Source organism: Somniosus microcephalus, unplaced genomic scaffold (genome assembly GCF_052327205.1).
Source record: "Somniosus microcephalus isolate GS21.2 unplaced genomic scaffold, FLI_Smic_1.0 unresolved_chr3, whole genome shotgun sequence".
Lineage (NCBI taxonomy): Eukaryota > Metazoa > Chordata > Chondrichthyes > Squaliformes > Somniosidae > Somniosus > Somniosus microcephalus.
Window position 1 is genome coordinate 36,431,388 of NW_028225181.1, and position 21,398 is coordinate 36,452,785.

Here is a 21,398-nt window from a genome sequence, read left to right on the forward strand (position 1 = left end):
GTGGTCCCTTTTCCTAGGGGCACACCAATACAACATAGAATACAAAGGATCAACACAGCCTGGGAATGCTGACGGTTTATCGCGCCTACCATTGCCAATGGTAGAAGAGGCACCTACAGTAGACCCAGTGGAGATGTTCCACTCAAACATAGTGGAATGTCTACCAGTAACAAATTCTGCCATTGAAAAGGAAATGAGAAATGACCTGACTCTCTCACGAGTCTACGATTTAACGGTGAAGGAATGGCCAGCACATGGCGAACCATTGTTGCCAGCAGTCTCACAAAGAAGAGAACAGCTGTCAGTGTGCCGAGAAAACTTGATGTGTGGATCCAGAGTGGTGATTCCACCCAAACTCCAGGATAAATTGCTAAAGGAGCTTCACGAGGGGCATCTGGGTGGAGTGAAAATGAAGAACCTAGCCAGAGCGTTTGTGTGGTGGCCAGGTATCGACGGAGACATCGAAGAAACGACCAAGAGCTGCCTAGGATGCCAGAAGGTCAAAACGCCCCAACACAAGCCCCTCTACATCCATGGGAGTGGCCCTCATCTCCATGGCAAAGGGTACACATCGACTTTGCTGGTCCATTTATGGACTCAATGCTCTTAATCGCGGTTGATGCACACTCCAAGTGGCCGGAGGTAATAAAGATGTCCTCCACCACACACAGAAAAAACTATCACAGTATTAAGGACCATATTTGCCAGGAATGGGCTGCCTCAACAGATCTGTTCTGATAATGGACCGCAATTTGTGTCCGAAGAATTCAGGAAGTTCTTAAAAAACAAAGGGATTAAGCACTACACGTCCGCCCCATCCCATCCCGCCACCAATCGATTTGCTGAAAGGTTTGTCCAGACCTTCAAGAAGGCCATAAAGGCCATGGATAATGAAGACATAAAACTTCAGCATAAGGTAGATAACTTCTTGTTTGCATACAGGAATGCAACACATATGGTTACAAAGCAAACTCCCGCCATGATGTTCTTCAATAGAAGCCTAAGATGCCGGCTGGATTTGATCAAGCCAAACATCAGAAGGGACGTGGAGAACTGGCAATTTCAAGGCATGAATGGAAGGCCAACTGGAACCTTCCAGATAGGTCAACAAGTTTTGGCCCGGGACTACCGTACCGAGAAATGGCAGCCTGGAACTATTTGCACACGACCAGGACTGCTGATGTATACCGTGGACATTGGAGAAAGCATAATAAGGCGCTATGCTGACCAGATCATAGAGTCATCCGAAAAGGGACAACCTACACCACAACTCTATACGCCTAATGATGAAGTAGAGATACCCATAGTATCTACCTCCGATCCGGTGATACTGGAACCAGATGAACCCGACACTGGCATTCAAGCCGAATCAGCCTTGCCAAAAGAACCTACTGCACCGCCAGAAACTACTACACCACCGAGGCGTTATCCGGACCGATTCAGGAAGCCTCCAGAGAGACTGACTTATAATTGATTAACTGCAGCAATGTGTAGATTATTGTTCTTGTAACATGTAGTTAATCATTACTTAAAATATTATGAACTGGTTGGCTAAAAGGGGAGGAATTGTAGTGTATGTGCCTTTAAGAGCCCCCTGTGTACTGTAATGCTGGTAATGGCCACTCGGGCTATATAAGCCTGTATATTGTGTTGTATCAGTTAGTTCGCCTCCAGACTTTGTCCAGTAAACACCTGTAAACCAACTCTTCCCTTCAGTGTCTCTATTCACACACGGATACAACAAAAGAGGAACAAATATATAGACACATTTCTGAGAAGTGCAAAAACTATAGGCCAGTCACAGTCATGGATTTCAACTACCCCAGTTGTAACGAGGATAAAATTAGTGTGAAGACTATAGAGGTTGCGGAATTCCTAAAATGCATCCAGTAGAACTTTATAGCCAGCATGTAGCAAGTCCAAGAAGGGAGGGGGCGGTTCTGGACTCAGTTTTAGGGAATGAAGCTGGGCAGATAGAAGGCTGGTCTGTGGGGGAGCATTTTGGTGCTAGTGACCACAGTTCTATTAGATTTAAAGTAGTTCTGGAAATTGTTGTGTATTTTGAATGTGTATTAGAATTGTCGCACATGGGATAGCGTAGTGGTGATTTGCAATGCACTATGGGAAATGTAGTGCCTTGCGTGAAGAAGCACATTGTAAATAAAATGGCCTTTAACTAAACTCTCCACCCCAGAGTCCTTCTTAATTGCTTTTTTGGTAAGTGTATAAAACCCCTTGAGACACAATAAAACTGGCGACGAGGACGACGGACTTGCGCATCACTTTGCACTGGAATCGGCGAAGTTTAAAGTCAGAAGTTCCTGTCTTTTCTTAATGGCACGCCCGCAGTTAAGTGCTGATGCAATTGCCTCGTAAAGGTGGCGGTTCGTGTGTTACACAAATAAGAAGGGGGAGAGTAACGATACAGTGAAATGAATTGGAGGAAAAGGTCTGTAAAAATAAAAAATAAAGTGGAGGAAAAGGAATGTAAGGAAAAAAAAAGGTAACAAGATGGCTATGCTAACCGGAGCATTTGGACCATTTGATGGAACGGCGGAGCAATGGAGTGCTTATAAAGAGCGTTTCGGATTTTTCGTGTCTGCAATTGGCATTAAAGATGATGTGAAAGTGGCGACGTTCCTCAGTGTGATCGGAGCAAAAACATTTGGCTTGTTACGGAGTTTGATGCACATTGATAAGCCCAGCGCTAAGACATATGATCAGATTGTGTAAGTTTTGGAAGCACATTTCGCACCCAAGCCACTGCTGATTGCCGAGAGGTTCAGGTTTCACAAATGAAACCAAGGGGGAGGGTGAGTCCATAGCCGAATATGTTGCAGTGCTAAAGAAGCTAACTGAGCATTGTGAGTTTGGCGAAACTCTAAATGACACTGTCCGTGTTAGGTTTGTGTGTGGATTAAGATGTGAAGCAAGACAGAAGCGCTTGCTCACGACTGACAAACAGACGCTTAAATGAGCAGTGGAGCTCGCTGTGTCTTTGGAGTTAGCAGCTAAAGATGCACAGCTGTTGGGGGCTGCAACAAGAGTGCACAGGGTAGCAGCTACACCGGATAAGCATGCAATGGGCGCCAGAGAGCGTTACAGATCTGGAAGGTCAGGTCATCAGCCATCTGACTGCTGATGTAAAGATCTGACCTGTCGGAAATGTGAAAACAAAGGGCACATTGAACGTGTGTGTAAAGGGCAAAGCAAACAATCCTACACAGAGACACACAAAAACAAACAAGAAAACACATCCTACTGGCGCTCTAAAAAGAAAAACCTACACATGGTGAAACAAGAACAGGAAGACTGTGACACAGACTCTGATGGGGAGCTGAATCTCCATGTGTTAACGGTGAATGGAGGCTCATCAGGCTATGGAGTCACTCCATTACTAGAGGGAATAATGGTCAAAATGGAGCTGGATACGGGGGCCGCTGTCTCCCTGATTTCAGAGAAGCTTTTCAAAGAAAAACTGAACCAACTATCACTGACACCGGCCAAGCTCATCTTAAAGACCTACACTGGGGAAACAGTCCCAATGCTGGGTAAGACGGAGGTCAAGGTGGAGCTTAATGGACAAACCGTGATGCTGCCAGTTTACATGGTCAAGGGTGACTATCCATCCCTGATGGGCAGGCTATGGTTGGCGGAAATTCATTAGGATTTGAAAAGAGAGAATGTGGTGTCAGTCGAAGAGGCGGGCTAGCGGCAGTGTTGACAAAGCATGTGGCTGTCTTTGACAGAGAATTGGGGAGCATGAAGGGGATTACGGTCAAACTCAAGGTGAAGGCTGACAGCCAGCCACGATTCCTGAAGGCCAGGAACGTTCCCTGCGCCTTCAGACCAAAGGTGGAGGCTGACCTGGAGCGTCTGGTCAAGATAGGGTTCCTGGTGCCGGTTTCGCACAGTGAGTGGGCCACGCCCATGGTACCAGTGATGAAGAGTGATGGCGCGGTTCGCTTATGTGGAGATTTCAAAGTAACAGTGAATCCTGTGCTCTCAGCTGAACAGTACCCCCTCCCCATCATTGAAGATCTTTTCGCGGGTCTAGCAGGTGGTCAGAAGTTTGGCAAGATTGATCTATGCCAAGCCTACATGCAGATGCATGTAGAAGAGGACTCACAGAAGTACCTCACCATCACCACCCACAAGGGCCTCTACAGGTACTGCCGCCTACCCTTTGGTATTACGTCAGCACCAGCTTTGTTTCAGCGAGCTATGGACCAGATCTTAAGCGGCATTCCAAGGGTACAATGTTATCTCGATGATATCCTTGTCACAGGAAAGGACGAGAACGAGCATCTGCAGAACATGACGAAGACACTGGGAAGACTTGAAGAACATGGCTTACGCATTCGCAAGGACAAATGCGAATTTTTCAAACCATTAGTGGAGTACCTAGACCATGTCATCGACGCAGATGGCCTACACACAGCACCGTCGAAAGTGAAAGCCACTGCCAACGCTCCTGCACCTATAAATGTCGGCCAGCTGTGGTCATTCTTAGGTCTCCTGAACTATTACGGAAAAGTTATTCCACAGCTGGCATCACTGTTGAAGCCATTACCTGAGTTGTTGTGTCAGGGCAAGGCCTGGGCATGGACGAAGGAGTGCGAAGCTGCATTCAAGAAAGCCAAAGCAGCTTTGACTGACCCCAGAGTGTTGACGCACTTTGACCCGTCGTTGCAGATTCAGCTGGCCTGTGATGCATCGCCATATGGCGTCAGCGCCGTCGTGCCCTACATCTTTCCCTCAGGTGATAAGAAGCCAATTGCATTTGCGTCAAGGTCCCTGAGCAAGTTGAAGGTGAAATACCTGCAATTCGAAAAAGGGGCTTTGGGCATCATCTTTGGAATCAAAAAGTTCCATCACTACTTGTTCGGAAGGAAATTCACCTTGCTGACGGATCATCATCCTCTGACATCGATCTTTGGTCCACACACAATACCCTCCCTGGCAGAGTGCAGGATGCAGCGCTGGGCGCTGATGTTAAGCGCTCACAATTACAACATCAAATACCGGAGGTCAGCAGCACATGGCAAGGTGGACGGATTGTCAAGACTTCCGCTGCCTGTGCCCTCTGAAGGTTGTGAGCAGAATATTTTCTACTTTGACATGGTGAGCAATGCCCCTGTCAAGGCCCGGCAGGTCAAGAAAGAGACCAGAGTGGAGCATATGCTATCCAAGCTGCTGGATCGGGTGATGCGAGGAGACGGATCACGGGTGTCAGATGCACCACCTGAGCTCCTACCTTACCTGTCAAGAGGGAAGGAGATGTCTGTCACGTCAGGATGCCTCCTTTGGGACATGCGAGTGATCATACCACCAAAGTTGCGGAAACATGTCCTCAACGAGCTGCACTCAGTACATTGCGGTATTGTCCAGATGAAGGAGCTGGCACGAAGCTACTTCTGGTGGCCCGGTCTGGATCATGAAATTGTAGTTGAAGCGAATTCATGCCCATCATGCGAGACAAACAGGGACACGCCAAGAGCAGCGCCACTGCATCCATGGGAATGGCCGGCGACACCATGGCAATGGATCCATCTGGACTTTGCGGCACCAGTGGAAGGAGCGATATTCCTGGTTGCGGTGGACTCCCATTCCAAATGGCCGGAGGTTGCAGTCATGTCCACTACCACTACGAAGAAAACCATCGAGACTCTGAGAGAGATGTTTGGGCGATTTGGTCTGCCGGAGCAGATCAAAACCGAAAATGGAACACAGTTCACATCCCAGGAGATGGAGGGGTTCCTCAAGAGCAATGGAATCCAGCACATGTTCTCCGCGCCTTATCATCCATCCATGAATGGATTGGCGGAGAGATTTGTCTGAACGCTGAAATGTGCGTTGAAAGCGGCAAGAAGTGATGCTCCTCTAATGCAGGGCCTGAATGCTTTCTTGCTGAAATACCGAAACACACCTCATGCTACGACTGGAGCATCTCCTGCTTACCTACTCATGGGAAGTCAGCTACGGACACGCCTTGACCTGCTGAGGCCAACGTCCACAGAAGCAGCGGTGCACGCCATTCAGCAGGATCAAGTCAGCAGACGAGCTCAGAGGTCCAAAGAACGGCACTTTTTGGTGGGGGGCAAAGTCCTCGCACATAACTACACCACCCCGGAGCGGTGGGTCCTGGCTATGGTCATTCAAAAGACGGGCCCCGTTTCATACCGAGTCCGCACTGGAGACGACCGAGCATGGAGACGGCATGTAGACCAGTTACTGCCAAGACAGTCGCCACAGGTAACTCAAGAAACAAAGGATCAAGGACCTGCTGGGGGCTCCAGCAGGGACTGGTCGTCCGACCCTGAGACGGTGGCACCATCCACTCTTGTGCCATCGAGGGAGGAAAGCACGCCTGCGGGGTCACGGGAGAGCCAGCCAGAGCCTGCTCCTGAGACTAGGTGTTACCCCCAAAGGGAAAGGCAGCCTCCAGAGGGCCTTAGTTGCAGTTAATGCTAACATGTGTGCATGGGGCAGAATAATCCCCAGGGTTAGCGGAATGTAGACGCAGTCTACCCTCTCTTCCAAAGTTATAGTCTATTTCAGTTATTCTGCTTGTGGACATTCTATTTTAAGGGGGAGGAAATATGTTGTGTATTTTGAATGTGTATTAGAATTGTCCCACATGGGATACCGTAGTGGTGATTTGCAATACACTATGGGAAATGGAGTGCATTGAGTGAAGAAGCACATTCTAAATAAAATGGCCATTAACTAAACTCTCCACCCCGGAGACCGTCTTAATTGGTATATAGGTAAGGGTATATAACCTCTTGAGAGACAATGGAAATGGACAACGATAGAGCAGGAATAAAAATTCTAAATTGAGGAAAAGCAACTTTTGTGAAGCTCAGAGGTGACTTAGCCAAAGTGGAATGGAAACAGCCACTTGAAGGTAAATCCGTGTCGCAGCAGTGGGGGGCATTCAAGGAAGAGATCCGCAGAGGTCAGACCAAATATGTAACCTTAAAGAAAAAAAGGTGGGACTAACAAATCTAGAGCCCCATAGATGTCAAGAGACATGTAGGGTAGGAAACAGAAAAAAAGGGAGGCGTATGACTGATAGCGAGGGTTGAAAACTCCAGAATGTTTAGAGGGGTACAAAAAGTGCGAGGTTGCAAATAAAAAGGATTTTAGCAAAGCAAAGATTGAGCACGAAAAATTTCAGTCAAATAAAATCAAGGAGAACCCAAAGATGTTTTATAAATATATTAATAGTAACGGGATAAATAAAGAAAGTGTAGATTAGAGATCACGAGGGTAAGAAGTGTATGGAGGTGGGAGGTGTCGGTAGTGTTCTTAATGAATACTTTGCGTTTGTTTTCACATATGAGAGGGGCGAAGCAGACATTGCTATCAGCGGGGAGGAGTGTGAAATATTAGAAGAAATAAACACAGTGAAAGAGGAAGAATTAAGCGGTTTAGCAGATATAAAATTGGATAAATCCCCAGGCCCGGGTAAAATGTATGCCAGGCTGTTAAGCGAAGCAAAAGAGGAAATTGCAGACGCCATGTCCATCACTTTTCAATCCTCTCTGGCTTTAGGTGTGGTGCCGGAGGACTGGAGGACTGCTAACGTGGTACCCTTGTTTAAAAAGGGAGAAAAGGATAGACCGGTAATTACAGGTCAGTCAGCCTAAACTCGGAGGTGGGAAAATAATTGGAAAGAATTCTGAAGGACAGGATAAATCTTCAGGTAGAAAGACATGGATTAATCAAGGATAGTCAGCATGGATTTGTTAAGGGAAGGTCGTGTCTGACAAAATTGATTGAATGTTTTGAGGAGGTAACAAGGAGGGTAGATGAGGGTAGTGCTTTTTATCTAGTGTGTGTGGACTTTAGCAAGGCTTTTGATAAGGTTCCACGATGTTAGCAGCCCATGTGACCCAGGGCAAAGTGTCAAATTGGATAAAAAACTGGCTCGGAGACAGGAAGCAGAGGGTAATGGTGGATGGATGTTTTTGTGACTGGAAGGCTGTTTACAGTGGAGTTCTGCAGGGCTCAGTCCTAGGTCCCTTGCGTTTTGTGATACATATCAACGATCTTGACTTGAATATAAGTGGTATGATTAAGAATTTTGCAGATGACACTAAAATCGGCTGTGTTGTTGATAATGAAGAAGGAAGCTGTAGACTGCAGGAAGATATGAAAAAATTGTTCAGGTGGGCAGAAAAGTGGCAAAAGGAATTCAATCCGGAGAAGTGTGAGGTAATGCATTTGGGGAGGGCTAGCAAGGAAAGGGAATACACATTAAATGGTAGGACATTGAGCAGTGTAGGGGAACAAAGGGACCTTGGAGTGCATGTCCACAGGTCCCTTAAGGTCACAGGCCTGGTAGATGAGGTGGACAATTAGGCCTATTGAATGCTTGCCTTTATTAGCCGTGGCATAGATTACAAGAGCAGGGTGTATGCTTCAACTGTTTAAAACACTAGTTAGGCCTCAGCTAGAGTACTGCGTGCAGTTCTGGTCTCCACATTACAAGAAAGATGTGACTGCAATATAGAGGGTACAGAGGAGAATTAAATGGATGGTGCCGGGAGTAGAGAGTCTTAGCTATGAGGAAAGACTGGATAGACTGAGTCTGTTTTCCTTGGAACAGAGGAGGATGAGGGGAGACCTTATTGAGTTATAAAATTATGAGGGGCATCGACAAAGTGGATAGCAAGGACCTATTTCCCCTAGCAGAGGGGTCAAAAACCAGGGGGCACAGATTTAAAGTAATTGGTGGAAGGTTTAGAGGGGATTTGATGGGAAATGTCTTCACCCAGAGGGTTGTGTTGGCTTGCAACTCAGTGCCTGAAAGTGTGGTAGAGGCAGGATCGCTAACCGTGTTTAAAAAGTGCTTGGATGTGCACTTGGGATGCTCCAACCTGCAGGGCTACAGACCAGGAGCTGGGAAGTGGGATCAGGGTGGATAGCCTTTTGTTCGCCATCGCGGACGTGATGGACTGAAATTGTCTCCTTCTGCCCTGTAACTTTCTATGATTCTATGAGGGGTGTGGGGTATTTCAGAGTTTTACAGTGATGTGTGTGGGGTATATCAGTGTCTTACATAAGGGCTGTGGGTTGTATCAGTGCTACAGAGATGGGTGCGATGTATATCAGAGAGTTAGAGTGAGGTGTGTGGCATATATCAGATTGTAACAGTGAGGGGTGTGGGGTATATCTGTGTGTGTCAGTGAGGTTTGTGGGTTGCACCAGTGTGTTACAGTGAGGGTGTGGGTATATCATTGTTTTACAGTAAGCTGTGTGGCGTACATCAGAGAGTTACAGTAAGGTGTGTGGTGTATGTCACAGTGAGGGATGTGGGGTAGGTCAGTGTGTTACAGTGGGGGGTGCGGGGTATATCAATGTGTTCCATTGAGGTATATGGGGTATATCAGAGTGTTACAGAGAGGGGTGTGGGGTATTCCAGTGTGTTACAGTGAGCGGTGTGTTATATATCAGTGTGTTACAGTGAGGGGTGTGGCGTATATATGGGCGTTACAGTGAGGGATGTGGGGTATATCAGAGTCTTACTGTGAGGGGTGTGGGGTATATCAGAGTGGTACAGCGAGGGTTGCGGGGTATATCAGTGTGTTACATTGATGTATGTGGGAAATATCAGCGTGTTATAGTGAGGGGTGTGGGGAATATAAGAGTCTGACAGTGGTGGGTGTGGTGTATATCAGTGCATTACAGTGAGGGGTGTGGGTTATGACAGTGTGTTTCTGTGAGTGGTGTGCTATATTTCAGAGTGTTACAATAAGGGGTGTGGGGTATATCAGTTTTACAGAGAGGTGTGTGGAGTATATCAGTGTGTGACAGTGCGGGGTGTGGGGTATATCAGAGAGTTACAGTGAGGTGTGTGGGGTATATCGGAGTGTTGAAGTGCAAAGTGTGGGGTATATCGGAGTGTTAAAGTGCGAGGTGTGGGGTATAACAATATGTTACATTGAGGGGTGTGGGGTATATCAGAGAGTTACGGTGAGGTGTGTGAGGTATTTCGGAGTGTTACAGTGAGGGGTGTGGGATATATCAGCGAGTTACATTGAGGGGTGTGGTGTATATCAGATCGTTACATTGAGGGGTTTGGGGTATGTCGGAGTGTTAAAGTGCGAGGTGTGGGGTATATCAGAATGTTACAGTGAGGGGTGTGATGTATATTAGTATGTTACAGTAAGGTGTGGCGTAGATCACAGAGTTACAGTGAGGGGTGCGTGGTATTTCAGAGTGTTACAGTGAGGGGTGTGTGGTATTTCAGTGTGATACTTTGAGGGATGTGGTGTATACCAGCATGTTACAGTGAGGGGTATAACAGATAGTTACAGTGAGGGGTGTGGGTATATCAGTGTGTGAAAATGTGGGGTGTTAGTTATGATCGTGTGTTACACTAATGTCTGTGGTGTATATCAAAATGTTACAGTGACGGCTCTGAGGTATTTCTGAGTGATAAAGTGAGGGGTGTGGGGTATATTAGTGTGTTACTGTGAGGGATGTGGGGTATTACAGTTTAACAGTGATGTTTGTGGGGTACATCAGTGTTTGACAGTGAGGGTGTGTGGTATAACAAAGAGTTATAGTGTGAGTTGTGGGGAATATCAGAGTGTTTCGGTGAGGGGTGTGAGGTATATCAGCGAGTTACAGTGAGGGGTGTGGGGTATGTCAGAGTGTTACAGTGAGGGGTGTGGAGTATACCAGTGTGTTACAGTGATTGGTGTGGGATATATCAGAGTGTTACAGTGAGGGGTGTGGGGTATATTAGAGTGTTACAGGGAGGGGTGTGGTCTAGAACATAGTGTTACATTGAGGGGTGTGGTGTACATCATAGTGTTACAGCGAGGTGTGTGGGGTATATCAGAGTATTACAGTGAGGGGTGTGGGGTATGTCACAGTGAGGGATGTGGTGTATGTCAGTGTCTTACAGTGAGGGGTGTGGTGTATATCTGAGCATTACAGTGAGGTGTGTGGGGTATATCAGAGTGTTTCAGTGAGGGGAGTGGGCTATTATAGTGTTTTACAGTGAGTTGTGTGGCGTATATCAGTTTTACAGTGAGGGGTGTGGCATGTATCAGATTGTTACAGTGAGGAGTGTGATGTATATCAGCGTGCGGCAGGGAGGGCTGTGGGGTATATCATTGTTACCGTAAGGGGAGTGGTTTATATCAGTGTGTTACAGTGATGAGTATATCAGCGCATTATAATGTGGGCTGTGGGGTACATCAGCATGTTACAGTGAGGTGTGTGGAGAATATCGGTGATTTAAACTGAGAGCTGCAGTGTATATCAATGTTTTACAGTGAGGGGTGTGGGGTATGTCTGTGTTACAGTGAGGTGTGTGGTGTATATCAGTGTGTTACATTGAGGTACGTGTGGTACACCAGTGTGTTAAAGTGAGGGGTATGGTGTATATCAGAGCTTTAATGTGAGGGATGTGGGGTATATCAGAGTCTTACAGTGAGGGGTATGCGGTTTATCAGTGTGTTACAGTGAGGGGTGTGGGGCATGACAGTGTGTTTCAGTAAGGGGTGTGATATAATTCAGAGTGTTAAAGTGAGGGTTTTGGGGTATATCCGTTTTACAGAGAGGTGTGTGATATATATCAGTATGTTACTTTGAGGGGTGTGGGGTATATCAGAGAGTTGCAGTGAGGGGTGTGGGCTATATCAGAGAGTTACAGTGAGGCATGTGGTGTATATCAGATCGTTACAGTGAGGGGTTTGGGGTATATCGGAGTGTTAAAGTTCGAGGTTTGGGGTATATCGGAGTGTTACAGTGAGGGTTGTGATGTATATCAGTATGTTACATTGAGGATTTGGCGTAGATCACAGAGTTACAGTGAGGGGTGTGCGGTATTTCAGTGTGTTACAGTGAGGGGTGTGGGGTACTTGAGTATTACAGTGAGTGGTGTGCAGTATTTCAGTGTGATACAGTGAGGGGTGTGGTGTATACCAGTGTGTTACAGTGAGGGGTATATCAGATTGTTACAGTGAGAGGTGTGGGTATATCAGTGGGTGAAAGTCTGGAGTGTGGGGTATGACAGTGTGTTATACTAATGTCTGTAGCGTATATCAAAGTGTTACAGTGAGGGCTATGAGTTATTTCTGAGTGATAAAGTGAGAGGTGTGGGGTATGTCAGTGAGTTACTGTGAGGGGTGTGTGGTATTACAGTTTCACAGTGAGGTTTGTGGGGCACATCAGTGTGTGACAGTGAGGGTGTGTGGGGTATATTAGAGAGTTACAGTGAGGGGTGTGGTGTATGTCAGAGTGTTACAGTGAGGGATGTGGCGTATACCAGTGTGTTACAGTGATTGGTGGGGGATATATCAGAGGTTTACAGTGAGGGGTGTGGGGTATATCAGAGTGCTACAGGGAGGTGTGTGGGCTAGAACATAGTGTTACAGTGAGGGGTGTGTTGTATATAATAGTGTTACATTGAGGTGTGTGGGATATATCAGAGTATTACAGTGAGGGGTGTGGGGTATGTCACAGTGAGGGATGTGGGGTTTGTCAGTGTATTACAGTGAGGGGTGTGGTGTATATCACAGCGTTACAGTGAGGTGTGTGGTGTATATCAGAGCGTTTAAGTGAGGGGTGTGGGTTATATCAGATTGTTACAGTGAGGGGAGTGGGGTATATCAGATAGTTACAGTGAGGGGAGTGGAGTATATCAGATTGTTACAGTGAGGGGTGTGGGCTAGTACATTGTGTTACAGTGAGGTGTGTGGTGTATATCAGTTTTACAGTCAAGGGTGTGGCATGTATCAGATTGTTATAGTGAGGAGCGTGATGTATGTCAGCGTGCGGCAGGCAGGGCTGTGGCATATATCATTGTTACCGTAAGGGGAGTGGTTTATATCAATGTGTTACAGTGATGGGTGTTCGGTATATCAGAACATTATAATGAGGGGTGTGGGGTGTATCATCATGTTACAGTGAGGTGTGTGGAGAATAGCAGTGTTTTAAACAGAGTGGTATGGTGTATATCAGTGTTTTACAGTGAGGGGTGCGTGGTATGTCTGTGTTACAGTGAGGGGTGTGGCGTATATCAGAGCGTTAAAGTGAGGGGTGCGGGGTATATCAGTGTGTTACAGTGAGGGGTATGCCAGTGTGTTTCAGTGAGGGGCGCGCTGTATATCAGTGTGTTACATTGAGTAAGAAATCACACAACACCAGGTTATAGTCCAACAGTATTATTTGAAATCACAAGCTTTCGGAGCGCTGCTCCTTCGTCAGGTGAAGTGGAGAAATGCATAAAGACACAGCTTATATAGTCAGAGAATAATGTCAGATGTTTACAGGTAAACTTTCTAACTGCCATTTATCACACCTCGGCAGAGATATAATCACAGCAATCAAAGTTGTAAATGGTGTCCAAACCGCTCCGAAAGCTTGTGATTTCAAATGAAGCTGTTGGACTGCAACCTGGTGTTGTGTGATTTCTTACATTTGTCCACCCCAGTGCAACACCGGCATCTCCACTCCATGTTACATTGAGGTATGTGGGGTACACCAGTGTGTTAATGTGAGGGGTGTGGGGTATATCAGAGCTTTACAGTGACGGGTGTGGGGTATATCAGAGTCTTACAGTGTGGGGTGTGCGGTATATCAGTGCGTTGAACTGAGGGGTGTGGTGTATATCAGATTCTTACAGTGAGGGGAGTGGGGCATATCAGAGTGTGACAGTGAGGGTGTTGGGAATATAAGAGTTTTGCAGTGAGGGGTGAGGGGAATGTCAGTGTGTTACAGTGTGGGGTGCGGTGTACATCAGTGTGTTACATTGAGGTGTGTGGGGTACACCAGTGTGTTAATGTGAGGGGCGTGGGGTATATCAGACCGTTACAATGAGTTGAGTGTGGCATATCAGAGACTTACAGTGAAAGGTGTTGGGTATATCAGTGAGTTGCCGCTGGGGGATTGGGGTATATTTGATTATTAAAGTGAGGGTAGTGGGGTATGTCAGTGTGTTACATTGAGGGGTGTGCTGAATCTCAGTGTTACAGTGAGGGGTGTGGCGTATATCAATTTGTGACAGTGAGGGGTGTAGCTACTTATCAGTTTTACAGTGAGGTTTGTGGGATATATCTGTGTTACAGTGAGGAATGTGGCATATATCAGAATATTATAATAAGGGGTGTGGGGTATATCAGAATATTGCACTGAGGGGTGCGGAGAATACCAGATTGTTAAACTGAGAGGTGGGGGTATATCAGTGTTTTACAGTGAGGGGTGTGGGTTATGTTTGTGTTACAGTGTGGGGTGTGAGGTATATCAGTGTGTGACAGTGAGGGGTATGGGAAAAATCAGAGTGCTACAGTGAGGGGTGTGGGGTATACCAGACTGTTACATTGAGGTGTGTGGAGTATATACGAGTGTTAAAGTGATGGGTGTGGTGTATTTCAGATTGTTACATTGTGGGCTGCGGGGTATATCATTGTGTTAATGTGAGGTGTGTGGGGTATATTAGTGTTACAGTGAGATGTGTGGGGTATACAAGTGTTACCGCGATGGGTGAGGGGTATATCACATTGATACATTGATGGCTGTGTGGTATATCAGCATGTTCAAGTGAGTGGTGTGGTATATATCTTTATGTTACAGTGAGGGGTGTGGGCTTTTTCATTGTGTTACAGTGAGGGGTGTGGGGCATTGCAGTGTATTGCAGTGAGGGGTGTGGGGTACATTAGTGTGTTACAGTGAGGTGTTTGGGATATATAAGAGTATTACAGTGAGGGGTGTGTGGGGTACATCAGAGTATTACATTGAGTGTTGTGGGGAATATCAGTGTTACAGTGAGGGGTGTGGGGTATATCAGAGTGTTACAATGAGGGGTCTGGGGTATATCAGATTGTTACAGTGAGAGGTGTGGGGTATATCAGAGTGTTACAATGAGGGGTGTGGTCTATAGCAGTGTTACAGTGAGGGGTGTGGGGTATATCAGAGTGTTAAAATGAGGGGTGTGTGTTATATCAGATTGTTAAAGTGAGGGGTGTGGGGTATATCAGAGTGTTACAATGAGGGCTGTGGGGTTTATCAGATTGTTACACTGAGGGTTGTGGTGTATATCAGAGTGTTACAGTGAGGGGTGTGGTGTATATGAGTGCCTTACAGCGACGGGTCTGGGTATATCAGAGTGTTACAGTGAGCGGTGTTGGGTATATCAGAATTTTACAGTGACGGGTGTGCTGTATATCAGGGTGTTGCAGTGAGGGGTGTGGTGTTTATCAGAGGGTTACAGTGAAGGGAGTGGGCTATAGCAGTGTGTTACAGTGAGGGGAGTGGGCTATATCAGAGTGTTAAATTGAGGGGTGTGGAGTATACCAGAATGGTACAGAGAGGGGTGTGGGGTATATCAGATTGTTACAGTGAGGGTTGTAAAGTAAGTAAGAGTGTTACAGTGAGGGGAGTTGCGGTATATCAGAGTGTTACAGTGAGGGATGTGGGGTATATCAGAGCCTTACAGTGAGGCGTGTGTGGTATATCAGAGTGTTACAATGAGGGATGTGGTGTATATCAAAGCGTTACAATGAGCGGTGTGTGGTTTATCAGAGTTTTACAGTGAGGGATATGGGGTATATCAGTGTTTTACAGTGAGGGGTGTAGGTATATCTGAGTGTTACACTGAGGTGTGTGGGATATATCAGAGTATTATGGTGAAGGGTGTGAGGAATATCAGAGTGTTACAATGTGGGGTGTGGGGCATATCAGTGCTACAGTGAGAGCTGTGGGTTATATCAGAGTGTTACAGTGAGGGGTGTGGTGTATATCAGATTGTTAAAGTGAGTAGTGTGGGGTATATCAAAGTGTTACAGTGAGGGGTGTGGGTATATCCAGATTGTTACAGCGAGGCGTGTGTGGTATATCAGAGTCTTACAGTGATGGGTGTGGGGTATATCAGAGTGTTACAGTGAGGGGTGTGGGGTATATCAGTCTTACACTGACGCGTGTGGGTTATATCAGAGTGTTACATTGAGGGGTGTGGGGTATATCAGAGTGTTACAGTGAGGGGTGTAGGTTACAATAGAGTCTTACAGTGAGGGCTGTGGGGTATATCAGAGTGTTACAGTGAGGGGTGTGGGATATATCAGTGTCTTACAGTGAGGGGTGTGGGGTATATCAGAGTGTTACAGTGAGGCGTGTGGGGTATATCAGAGTGTTACAGTGAGGGGTGTGGGGTATATCAGTGTCTTTCAGTGAGGGGTGTGGCGTATATCAGAGTGTTACAGGGAGGTTTGTGGTGTATATCAGAGTGTTACAGTGAGGGGTGTGGCATATATCAGTGTCTTACAGTGAGGGGTGTGGGGTATATCAGAGTGTTACAGTGAGGTTTGTGGGGTATATCAGCGTGTTACATTGAGGGGTTAAGGGTATATCAGAGTGTTACAGGGAGGAGTGTGTGGTCTAACAGTGTTACATTGTGTGATGTGGGTATACCAGTGTTACAGTGAGTGTTGTGCAGCATATCAGTGAGTTACAGTGAGGGATGTGGAATGTATATGAGTCATACAGTGACGGGTGTGCGGTATATCAGGGTGCTGCTTTGAGGCGTGTGGAGTATATCAGAGAGTTACAGTGAGGTGTGTGGGTATATCAGAGTGTTACAGTGAGGGGTGTGCTGTATATCCGTATTAAAGTGCGAGATGTGGGTTAAATCAGAGTGTTACAGTGAGGTGTGTGGTGTATATCATAGTATTCCAGTGAGGGGTGTGGCGTATATCCGAGTTTTACAGTGAGGGGTGTGGGGTATACCTGTGTTACAGTGAGGTGTCTGGGGTATTTCAGTGTAACGGTGAGGGGAGTGGGGTATATCAGATTGTTACAGTGAGGGGTGTGGTGTATATAATTAGTTCTCCAATTAGGTGTGTGGTGTAATTTAGCGTGTTACAGTGCGGGGTGTGGGTTGTATCAGTGTTTTACAGTGAGGGGTGTGGTGTATATCTTTAGTTTTCCTATTTGGGGTGTGGTTGCTATCAGAGTGTTACAGTGAGAGGTGTGTATATCAGAGAGTTACAGTGAGAGCTTTGCGTTATATCAGAGTGTTTCAGTAAGCGTTGTGTTGTGTTTCAGAATGTTACAGTGAGGGGTGTGCTGTGTATCAGAGTGTTAGAGTGGGGTGTGTGTGGTATAGTAGACTGTTACAGTGATCGGTGTGGGGTATATCAGACTGTTAGAGTGAGGGGTGTGATGTATACCTGTGTTACAGTGAGATGTGTGGAGTATATCAGAGCGTTACAGTGAGAGGTGTGTGGTATATCAGTGTTACCGTGAGGGATGTGGAATATACCAGAGTCTGACAGTGAGGTGTGTGGGGTGTGTCAGATTGTTACAGTGAGGGGTGTGCGGTATATCCGTATTACAGTGAGGGATGTGGGGTATACCAGAGTGTTAATGTGCGGGGACTGGTGCATAACAGAGTGTTACAATGAGGTGTATGGTGTATATCATAGTATTACAGTGAGGGGTGTGGCGTATATCAGTGTTACAGTGCGGGGTGTGGGATATATCAGAGTGTGACAGTGAGCTGTCTTGGGTAAATCAGAGTTATGCAGTGAGGGGTGTGCGGTATATCTGTATTACAGTGAGGGATGTGGGGTATATTAGAGTGTTAAAGTGAGGGGGATGGGGCATATCGGAGTGTTACAGTGGGGTGTGTGGTGTATATTCAGAGTGTTACACTGTGGGGTGTGGGGCATATCTGTGTGTTACAGTGTGGGGTGTGGTGCATATCTGAGTGTTACAGTGAGGGATGTGGCGTACATCAGAGTGTTACAGTGAGGGGTGTTGGCTAGTACATAGTCTCACAATGAGGGGAGTGGAATATATCAGTGTGTTACTGTGAGGTGTCTGGTGCGTATGAGAGTATTTCTGTGATATGTGTGGGGTATATCAGAGTGTTACATTGAGGGTGTGTTATAGTTAGGGGTGGGGTATTTTGGAGTGTTACTGTGAAGGTTGTAGGGTATATCATACTGGTAGAGTGAGGGGTGTGGGGTATATCAGTGTTACAGTGAGGGGTGTGGGGTATATCAGTGTCACAGTGAGGGGTGTGGGGTATATCAGTGTTACAGTGAGAGATGTGGGATTTATCAGAGTCTGACAGTGAGGTGTATGGGGTATATCATAGTGTTACACTGAGTTGTGTGGCGTACGTCAGATTGTTACAGTGAAGTGTGTGGTGTATTACAGAGTGTTACAGCGAGTGGAGTGGCGTATATCAGTGTGTTACATTGAGGGGTGTGGGATATTACAGAGTGTTACAATGAGGGGAGTGGCGTATATCAGTGTGTTACTGTGAGGTTTCTGGTGTATATCAGCGTGTTACTGTGATGTGTGTGGGGTATATCAGTCTGTTAAAGTGAGGGGTGTGGGGTATATCAGTCTGTTACAGTGAGTGGTTTGGGGTATATCCGAGTGTTACAGTGAGGGGTATATCAGTGTGTTTCAGAGAGGGGTGTGCTGTGTATCAGAGTGTTAGAGTGGGGTGTGTGGTGTGTAATAGACTGTTACAGTGAGGGGTGTGGGTATATCAGTGTTGCAGTGAGTGGTGTGGTGTTTATCAGTGTGTTACAGTGAGGGGTGTGGATATATTGGAAAATTACAGTGAGGGGTGTTGGGGTTATCAGAGCTTTACAGTGAGGGGTGTTGTGTATATCAGAGCGTTACTTTGAGTAGTGTGCTATATAGATATATGAGTGTTACAGTGAGAGGTGTGTGTTATATCTGAGTGTTACAGTGAGGACTGTGGGGTCTATGAGTGTGTTACTGTGAGTGGTCTTATGACTTTCGAAATGTCCTGCTACTACTGCCTTAATAATGGATTCCATCATTTCCCAATGACAGATGTCAGGTTAAGTGGCCTGTCGTTCCCTTATTTTTCTCTCCCTCCTGTCTTGAATAGCGGTGATACATTTGCGACCTTCCAGTCCGCTGGGACCATTCTAGCTACAGCACGGGTTGGATGCAGATTAAAGCAGCCTCTAGACTGTTGCATCAAGCATTCACTGGGTCAGTACAGCATTGTGAGCTACAGATTAATGATCCCACAATGCTACCCATAAAACACCAGCTGACGGGTCAGTGTAGAGGGATTTTACTCTATATCTAACCCGTGCTGTGCCTGCCCTGGGAGTGTGTGAAGCGACACTGTAGAGGAAAGTTTCACGACCCTCTGATCGAAGAAATTCCTCATCATTTCCGATTTAAATGGGCGACCCCTTATTCTGAAACTATGCCCCCTAGTTGTGAATGCCCCCAGGAGCGGAAACATCCTCCCTACATCTACCCTGTCAAGACCCTTCAGTTTCTCATATGTTTCAATAATATCCCCTCTCATTCTTCTGAACTCCAATAAGTATAGGCCCAACCTGCTCAGCCTTTCCTCATAAGACGACCCCTTCATCTCCAGAATCAACCTCGTGAACCGTCTCTAAACTGACTCCAAGGCAAGTATATCCATCCTTAAATAAGGAGACCAAAACTGTACGCAGTACTCCAGGCGTGGCCTCACCAAGGCCCTGTACAGTTGTAACATGTCTTCCCTACTTATATACCCCATTCCCTTTGCAATAAAGGCCAACACTCTATTTGCCTTCCTAATTACTTCCTGTACCTGCATGCTAAATCTATGTGATTCATGTACAAGGACCCCCACATCCCTCTCTAGCTCAGCATTTTGTAATCCCTCATTTTGCAGCACCTGTTAGGTATAGGGTATAGCTCCCTCTACACTGTGCCATCAAATTCTCCCAAGGCAAGTGCAGTGCGATCAAAGGTCCCGCTACCCAATCCCACCAAACGCATCCAGGGCAGGTACAGCATAGACCTTCCCTTTTGTTCTTTCATCCCATCCCCTCCTTTCCCTGACTCCGTATTAGCTAAAAATCTGTTACATCTGTAACATTTTCCTGTTCTGATGAAAGGCCATCCACCTGAAACCTTGGGCTGGATTTTCTCAGACCCGAGGATGTGGTTATGGAGGTGAGTCTACCGGGAACGTTTTAGAATTCGGGGACGGGTGGCAAACCCACCCCAAACCCGCCTCTGTGCCCTCTTGCCAGGAGGTGGGAAGCCTTCCTGTCCCGGGTCCCATCTCCTTGGAGTGAGGCAGAAAATAGGATTATCCCCATTTTTGTCCTAAATTTCGGACTTCCCGCCCTGGGGGAACCCCGCTGGGGTGTAGGAATCGAGTAGGAGGTCTCCAGGGGTCGGATGGTTCTGAAAGTGCGCGGTAGAGGTGAGTGATGGGTGCAAAAACTCTAAGTAAACAAAACTAAAATTATTGTTAAGGGGACAAGCTGATTAAAATTCACCTTATATGGGGCTTTAATTTAACTTTTGTTCAATCGTAATGCAGAAACATGTGGGTAGTCACATCGAGGGGGGTAAGAAAAAGATATAAAAGGTGTGTGTTTGAACAGATATATGTATGTGAGGTGAGTGTAATGTGTCAGAAAATGTTAACATACCTTTGCTTCAACCTCCAAACTTCAGCCACTGTGGAAATGGAGTCCCCGACATCTCCATTGTCGAGGTCACAGCCTGGCTGTTACATCCTCCGATACAATAGCCAGCCGATTTCTGCAAAGTAGAAAGGTTTAATGAGTTCTGAACACAATGACTCATCGAACTACACAGAATGTCAGTGATTGACAACTTCACAGAGCTGTCAAACGATGACATTTCTTCTTTCAAAAGATCTTGACAGATGACGCGTCATACGTTGACGTGCTCTGTCACTGACTTCCCCCTAATTGGCCTGCTGGGCCCGCCGGGTCACTCTGGGGAAAATCCCGCTGGTTGGTCAGAAGCTGATGGAGGCGGGACTGAAACCTGACAAGTTGGAGTCCCCCCTTCAAAATGTTCCCATTCCTAAAATCCATTAACTCTGTTTCACTCTCCACAGATGCTGCCTGATCTGCTGAGCAATGTTTCCTGTAAGATTCGTGGGTGTGCAGTGATCTGTAAGGCCCCGTTCACTGAAATTCACAGGCGGCGCAGTGAGCTGGAGCGGGCGGAGGAGCCCGATACCCAATGACCCGGGAATCCTCACAGAGCCGTTTGTGAACTCACAGAGCCAATCCGAATTGGAACAACATTTGCAGAGATATGGACCCCTGGATCCCGGCGAGCATTGTCTCGGGATTCTTTAAGTACATTTTCCACAGAGACACGTGAAGGCCTTTCCCAGGGACTGAGCAACGGGCGCACTTTGGAACAACACAGGTGGAGGCGCTATGCGTATATAATGGTACAATGGAAGGAGGTGAAAGCTAACATTTTTTACCCCACGGTGAAACAAATGTGTGAGAATTTTTTTTTAATTCAGAAAATTCTTTAAAGCCAGAAAGGGATATGGGAAAGTGATGCTGAATATTTCGTGGTAAGTTCCAGTTCAATTTTGC